Source organism: Oncorhynchus keta, chromosome 1, assembly GCF_023373465.1.
Source record: "Oncorhynchus keta strain PuntledgeMale-10-30-2019 chromosome 1, Oket_V2, whole genome shotgun sequence".
Classification (NCBI taxonomy): Eukaryota; Metazoa; Chordata; class Actinopteri; order Salmoniformes; family Salmonidae; genus Oncorhynchus; species Oncorhynchus keta.
Window position 1 is genome coordinate 96,998,692 of NC_068421.1, and position 8,661 is coordinate 97,007,352.

General features: G+C 43.0%; 1 protein-coding gene across 3 annotated transcripts in view; it reads left to right on the forward strand.

Annotated features, from left to right (window-relative positions):
• Positions 1 to 8,661, forward strand: part of oca2 (oculocutaneous albinism II) — a 369,117-nt gene that overhangs the window by 296,317 nt on the left and 64,139 nt on the right. The gene's annotated exons all lie outside the window — the stretch shown is intronic.

Sequence of the window (8,661 nt, forward strand, 5' to 3'; positions counted from 1 at the left end):
AAGGGGACAGTATTAAAATGGTGCTGTATTGAAGGGGACAGTATAGACATGGTGCTGTATTGAAGGGGACAGTATTAACATGGTGCTGTATTGAAGGGGACAGTATTAAAATGGTGCTGTATTGAAGGGGACAGTATTAAAATGGTGCTGTATTGAAGGGGACAGTATTAACATGGTGCTGTATTGAAGGGGACAGTATTAAAATGGTGCTGTATTGAAGGCGACAGTATTAACATGGTGCTGTATTGAAGGGGACAGTATTAACATGGTGCTGTATTGAAGGGGACAGTATAGACATGGTGCTGTATTGAAGGGGACAGTATTAACATGGTGCTGTATTGAAGGGGACAGTATAGACATGGTGCTGTATTGAAGGGGACAGTATTAACATGGTGCTGTATTGAAGGGGACAGTATAGACATGGTGCTGTATTGAAGGGGACAGTATTAACATGGTGCTGTATTGAAGGAGACAGTATTAACATGGTGCTGTATTTAAGGGGACAGTATAGACATGGTGCTGTATTGAAGGGGACAGTATTAACATGGTGCTGTATTGAAGGGGACAGTATTAACATGGTGCTGTATTGAAGGGGACAGTATAGACATGGTGCTGTATTGAAGGGGACAGTATTAACATGGTGCTGTATTGAAGGGGACAGTATAGACATGGTGCTGTATTGAAGGGGACAGTATAGACATGGTGCTGTATTGAAGGGGACAGTATTAACATGGTGCTGTATTGAAGGGGACAGTATAGACATGGTGCTGTATTGAAGGGGACAGTATTAACATGGTGCTGTATTGAAGGAGACAGTATTAACATGGTGCTGTATTTAAGGGGACAGTATAGACATGGTGCTGTATTGAAGGGGACAGTATAGACATGGTGCTGTATTGAAGGGGACAGTATTAACATGGTGCTGTATTGAAGGGGACAGTATTAACATGGTGCTGTATTGAAGGGGACAGTATTAACATGGTGCTGTATTGAAGGGGACAGTATTAACATGGTGCTGTAATGAAGGGGACAGTATAGACATGGTGCTGTATTGAAGGGGACAGTATTAACATGGTGCTGTATTGAAGGGGACAGTGTAGACATGGTGCTGTATTGAAGGGGACAGTGTAGACATGGTGCTGTATTGAAGGGGACAGTATAGACATGGTGCTGTGTTGAAGGAGACAGTATTAACATGGTGCTGTATTGAAGGGGACAGTATTAACATGGTGCTGTATTGAAGGGGACAGTATAGACATGGTGCTGTATTGAAGGGGACAGTATTAACATGGTGCTGTATTGAAGGGGACAGTATAGACATGGTGCTGTATTGAAGGAGACAGTATTAACATGGTGCTGTATTGAAGGGGACAGTATAGACATGGTGCTGTATTGAAGGGGACAGTATATATAATCACATCATCAACCTCAACACCTCCTTTTTCAACTACTACCTAGTAGATCTACTGGCAAAAAAAAATATTGGAGATTGTGAGGAAGGAAAACCAGAGATGTTTAGGGGTGGAGATTATTAGCCACCACAGTGGTCTGATATCAATATATTTGCTAATCACCACAGTGGTCTGATATCAATCTGTTTGCTAGTCACCACAGTGGTCTGATATCAATCTATTTGCTAGCCACCACAGTGGTCTGATATCAATCTATTTGCTAGCCACCACAGTGGTCTGATATCAATCTGTTTGCTAGTCACCACAGTGGTCTGATATCAATCTATTTGCTAGCCACCACAGTGGTCTGATATTAATCTATTTGCTAGTCACCACAGTGGTCTGATATCAATCTGTTTGCTAGTCACCACAGTGGTCTGATATCAATCTATTTGCTAGCCACCACAGTGGTCTGATATCAATCTATTTGCTAGCCACCACAGTGGTCTGATATCAATCTGTTTGCTAGTCACCACAGTGGTCTGATATCAATCTATTTGCTAGCCACCACAGTGGTCTGATATTAATCTATTTGCTAGTCACCACAGTGGTCTGATATCAATCTATTTGCTAGTCACCACAGTGGTCTGATATCAATCTATTTGCTAGTCACCACAGTGGTCTGATATCAATCTATTTGCTAGCCACCACAGTGGTCTGATATCAATCTATTTGCTAGCCACCACAGTGGTCTGATATCAATCTATTTGCTAGCCACCACAGTGGTCTGATATCAATCTGTTTGCTAGCCACCACAGTGGTCTGATATCAATCTATTTGCTAGCCACCACAGTGGTCTGATATCAATCTGTTTGCTAGTCACCACAGTGGTCTGATATCAATCTGTTTGCTAGCCACCACAGTGGTCTGATATCAATCTGTTTGCTAGCCACCACAGTGGACTGATATCAATCTGTTTGCTAGTCACCACAGTGGTCTGATATCAATCTATTTGCTAGCCACCACAGTGGTCTGATATCAATCTGTTTGCTAGTCACCACAGTGGTCTGATATCAATCTATTTGCTAGCCACCACAGTGGTCTGATATCAATCTATTTGCTAGCCACCACAGTGGTCTGATATCAATCTATTTGCTAGCCACCACAGTGGTCTGATATCAATCTGTTTGCTAGCCACCACAGTGGTCTGATATCAATCTATTTGCTAGCCACCACAGTGGTCTGATATCAATCTGTTTGCTAGTCACCACAGTGGTCTGATATCAATCTGGCAGTGGTGACAGTCTCTCTATAAGGACCGACGCCGGAGAAGAGGACGAGGAGAAGAACATTTAATATAGAACAGACATCAAACAGGACATAATCAGTGTCAGAACCGGTGCGAAAAGACAAACTGACATTAATCCTGAAGCATTAAACACAGCTGGGGAACAGACAGGTATAGAGCAGGTAATGATACAGGTGATTGAGTCCAGGTGAGTCCAATAATCGTTGATGCTCGTGGCGGGGGGCAGATGTAGGTACTGACGGTGGCAGGGGTGTGGAATGGTGTAATGCTGGGGAGCCTGGTGCCTTCGAGGGAGGGGCAGCAGGCGTGACACTCTCCTCATATCAGTCAGTGATACAGAGGAGAAGACATCCCCGACCTCTCACCTCCAATGTGAAGAAAAAAAGAGTTTACAAGTGATGTTTCAGAGGACAATGATCTTGGCCTACTGGACAGGTGTGACATTTTGTCCATCAGCAGATTGAATCTGAAATACATTAAGAACAAAGACATACAAATAGACAAAAAAAACTATATTAAGATATGAAACATTTTATTAAAGTATTGAAACATGATGTCAGCGATTCGTAGCCGTGTTTGTTGTTGTTTACAGGACGTACTGATGATGGTTTTTGGAGTACTTAGCATAGCAATCTACAGCCACTTCCTGTTCCAGGTGCTGGACACGCCCCCTGATAACCTTGCAGGAAGTGGTCCAGTGTACGCAGTAGGTGTCCTACCCATTGGTTCCTGCCAATTCTGGTGGGCACCAGTGGTGTGTGCCCAAGAGCCTGGCAGCTGTTTACCAGGTTTGCCCTGTTCAGAGGACTGGTGTGGTATCAGGTGTAGAGTCCACTGAGGAGGTCTTCTACTTTCTGAAACATCACGTTGGACCAGATGGCAATGGGGCGGCAGGGTAGCCTAGTGGTTAGAGCGTTGGACTAGTAACCGGAAGGTTGCGAGTTCAAACCCCGAGCTGACAAGGTCGTTCTGCCCCTGAACTGTTCCCAGGCCGTCATTGAAAATAAGAATTTGTTCTTAACTGACTTGCCTGGTTAAATAAAAAATCAGAAAAGGTCAGTTCAAGGTGGTGTGCCACACAGTGGATGCCGATGATGTTAGGCCCTGTCCCTTCAGCCGGCTGATCACACCATTCTTGGTTCCGATCATCCATCTGTTCCCAGAGCGACCAACTCATCACACACTCCCTCCACAATGGCACTGATGGTGTTGGTTATGTGTGCCACGTCTGCCTTCTCCACCGACTTGATGCCAATAAACTTCGACTCCGATCTTGCCCCTTGTGATAGAATGTGACATTGACTAAATTCCTCGTCTTTCACAGAACTGTCTGTGGAGCCATCTGACATGATGGAGAGAAATGTGGTGTTTTTCAGATTCTCTCTGATGTTGTTTCTCTCTACCTCTGCACCATATTGCATAAAATCTTTGGCCTGCATCTCACTTGTTGAGCCGACAGCGATCCATCCAAACTTGCAAAAATAAAACATCAACTGAATTCAATAATAATTAAATAATTAAATAATAATTAAATCAACAATCATGTTATTCCAATATAGGCTGATTTAGCCTTCTACACTGTGTTTACTTAGGATCAACACTATAATATATATGCCATTTAGCGGACGCTTTTATCCAAAGCGAAAGTGTGCATACATTCTACGTATGGGTGGTCCCGGGAATTGAATCCACTACCTGGCGTTACAAGCGCCATGCTCTACCAACTGAGCTACAGAAGGACCACTATAAGGCAGGTGATGTCACAATGCTTTTATGCTTTTAAATGTAAACAGCATCTGGAGACAGACATTAAAATAGAATGTTACAGAGTCATAGGAAAGCATGGAGAGCCATGTCAGCATCAGTAGGCCTATCGTTTTATGGTATTTATACACTATTTTGAGGTGAACCAAAGCTTATCAAGAGCTGAGAAATAACCTCCAATACTGGACCCCACGTCTGTTAAATAGACTTGTTAAAAACTAGCTACAGCAGTACTAGGTTAGCTACAACAGTACTAGTCTAGCTACAACAGTACTAGGTTAGCTACAACAGTACCAGTCTAGCTACAACAGTACTAGTCTAGTTACAACAGTACTAGGTTAGCTACAACAGTACCAGTCTAGCTACAACAGTACTAGTCTAGCTACAGCAGTACTAGGTTAGCTACAGCAGTACTAGGTTAGCTACAGCAGTACTAGTCTAGCTACAGCAGTTGTGGTCCTTCTGTGGCTCAGTTGGTAGAGCATGGCGCTTGTAACGCCAGGGTTGTGGGTTCGATTCCGGGACCACCCATACCTAGAATGTATGCACACATGACTGTAAGTCGCTTTGGATAAAAGCGTCAGCTAAATGGCATATATTATTATATTATTATTATTATATTAGCTACAACAGTACTAGTCTAGCTACAGCAGTACTAGGTTAGCTACAGCAGTACTAGTCTAGCTACAGCAGTACTAGGTTAGCTACAGCAGTACTAGTCTAGCTACATCAGTACTAGGTTAGCTACAGCAGTACTAGTCTAGCTACAGCAGTACTAGGTTAGCTACAGCAGTACTAGTCTAGCTACAGCAGTACTAGTCTAGCTACAGCAGTACTAGTCTAGCTACAGCAGTACTAGGTTAACTACAGCAGTACTAGTCTAGCTACAGCAGTACTAGGTTAGCTACAGCAGTACTAGTCTAGCTACAGCAGTACTAGTCTAGCTACAGCAGTACTAGTCTAGCTACAGCAGTACTAGGTTAGCTACAGCAGTACTAGGTTAGCTACAGCAGTACTAGTCTAGCTACAGCAGTTGTGGTCCTTCTGTGGCTCAGTTGGTAGAGCATGGCGCTTGTAACGCCAGGGTTGTGGGTTCGATTCCCGGGACCACCCATACGTAGAATGTATGCACACATGACTGTAAGTCGCTTTGGATAAAAGCGTCAGCTAAATGGCATATATTATTATATTATTATTATTATATTAGCTACAACAGTACTAGTCTAGCTACAGCAGTACTAGGTTAGCTACAGCAGTACTAGTCTAGCTACAGCAGTACTAGGTTAGCTACAGCAGTACTAGTCTAGCTACAGCAGTACTAGGTTAGCTACAGCAGTACTAGTCTAGCTACAGCAGTACTAGGTTAGCTACAGCAGTACTAGTCTAGCTACAGCAGTACTAGTCTAGCTACAGCAGTACTAGGTTAGCTACAGCAGTACTAGTCTAGCTACAGCAGTACTAGGTTAGCTACAGCAGTACTAGTCTAGCTACAGCAGTACTAGTCTAGCTACAGCAGTACAAGTCTAGCTACAGCAGTACTAGGTTAGCTACAGCAGTACTAGTCTAGCTACAACAGTACTAGTCTAGTTACAACAGTACTAGGTTAGCTACAACAGTACTAGTCTAGCTACAACAGTACTAGGTTAGCTACAACAGTACCAGTCTAGCTACAACAGTACTAGTCTAGTTACAACAGTACTAGGTTAGCTACAACAGTACCAGTCTAGCTACAACAGTACTAGTCTAGCTACAGCAGTACTAGGTTAGCTACAGCAGTACTAGGTTAGCTACAGCAGTACTAGTCTAGCTACAGCAGTTGTGGTCCTTCTGTGGCTCAGTTGGTAGAGCATGGCGCTTGTAACGCCCAGGGTTGTGGGTTCGATTCCCGGGACCACCCATACGTAGAATGTATGCACACATGACTGTAAGTCGCTTTGGATAAAAGCGTCAGCTAAATGGCATATATTATTATATTATAATTATTATATTAGCTACAACAGTACTGAAAATTAGTCTAGCTACAGCAGTACTAGGTTAGCTACAGCTATACTAGTCTAGCCACAGCAGTACTAGGTTAGCTACAGCAGTACTAGTCTAGCTACAGCAGTACTAGGTTAGCTACAGCAGTACTATTCTAGCTACAGCAGTACTAGTCTAGCTACAGCAGTACTAGTCTAGCTACAGCAGTACTAGGTTAGCTACAGCAGTACTAAACTAGCTACAGCAGTACTAGGTTAGCTACAGCAGTACTAGTCTGGCCACAGCAGTACTGGTCTAGCTACAGCAGTACAAGTCTAGCTACAGCAGTACTAGGTTAGCTACAGCAGTACTAGTCTAGCTACAACAGTACTAGTCTAGTTACAACAGTACTAGGTTAGCTACAACAGTACTAGTCTAGCTACAACAGTACTAGGTTAGCTACAACAGTACCAGTCTAGCTACAACAGTACTAGTCTAGTTACAACAGTACTAGGTTAGCTACAACAGTACCAGTCTAGCTACAACAGTACTAGTCTAGCTACAGCAGTACGAGGTTAGCTACAGCAGTACTAGGTTAGCTTCCACAGCAGTACTAGTCTAGCTACAGCAGTTGTGGTCCTTCTGTGGCTCAGTTGGTAGAGCATGGCGCTTGTAACGCCAGGGTTGTGGGTTCGATTCCCGGGACCACCCATACGTAGAATGTATGCACACATGACTGTAAGTCGCTTTGGATAAAAGCGCTCAGCTAAATGGCATATATTATTATATTATAATTATTATATTAGCTACAACAGTACTGTCTAGCTACAGCAGTACTAGGTTAGCTACAGCAGTACTAGTCTAGCTACAGCAGTACTAGGTTAGCTACAGCAGTACTAGTCTAGCTACAGCAGTACTAGGTTAGCTACAGCAGTACTAGTCCAGCTACAGCAGTACCAGGTTAGCTACAGCAGTACTAGTCTAGCTACAGCAGTACTAGTCTAGCTACAGCAGCAGCTAGTCTAGCTACAGCAGTACTAGGTTAGCTACAGCAGCACTAGTCTAGCTACAGCAGTACCAGGTTAGCTACAGCAGTACCTAGTCTAGCTACAGCAGTACTAGTCTAGCTACAGCAGTACTAGTCTAGCTACAGCAGTACTAGGTTAGCTACAGCAGTACTAGTCTAGCTACAACAGTACTAGTCTAGTTACAACAGTACTAGGTTAGCTACAACAGTACTAGTCTAGCTACAACAGTACTAGGTTAGCTACAACAGTACCAGTCTAGTTACAACAGTACTAGTCTAGTTACAACAGTACTAGTCTAGTTAACAACAGTACTAGTCTAGTTACAACAGTACTAGGGTTAGCTACAGCAGTAAATAGTCTAGCTACAACAGTACTAGGTTAGCTACAGCGTACTAGTCTAGCTACAACAGTACTAGTCTAGCTACAACAGTAGTAGTCTAGTTACAACAGTAGTAGTCTAGTTACAACAGTACTAGTCTAGCTACAGCAGTACTAGTCTAGCTACAACAGTACTAGTCTAGCTACAACAGTACTAGTCTAGTTACAACAGTACTAGTCTAGTTACAACAGTACTAGTCTAGTTACAACAGTACTAGTAGTCAGCAGTACTAGTCTAGCTACAACAGTACTAGGTTAGCTACAGCAGTACTAGTCTAGCTAGCTACAACAGTAGTAGTCTAGCTACAACAGTAGTAGTCTACAACAGTACAACTGCAGCAGTACTAGTCTAGTTACAACAGTACTAGTCTAGCTACAGCAGTACTAGTCTAGCTACAGCAGTACTAGTCTAGCTACAACAGTACTAGTCTAGCTACAGCAGTACTAGTCTAGCTGCCACAACAGTACTAGTCTAGCTAACAAAAGCTACAACTGTACTAGTCTAGCCACAGTACTAGTCTAGCTACAGCAGTATTAGTCTAGCTACAACAGTACTAGTCTAGCTACAACAGTAGTCTAGCTACAGCAGTATTAGTCTAGCTACAACAGTACTAGTCTAGCTACAACAGTATTAGTCTAGCTACAAAAAACAGCACTAGTCTAGCTACAACAGTACTAGTCTAGCTACAGCATTATTAGTCTAGCTACAACAGCATTAGTCTAGCTACAACAGTACTAGTCTAGCTACAAGCAGTATCTAGTCTAGTACTAGTCTAGCTAGCATTAGTCTAGCTACAACAGTACTAGTCTAGCTACAACAGCATTAGTCTAG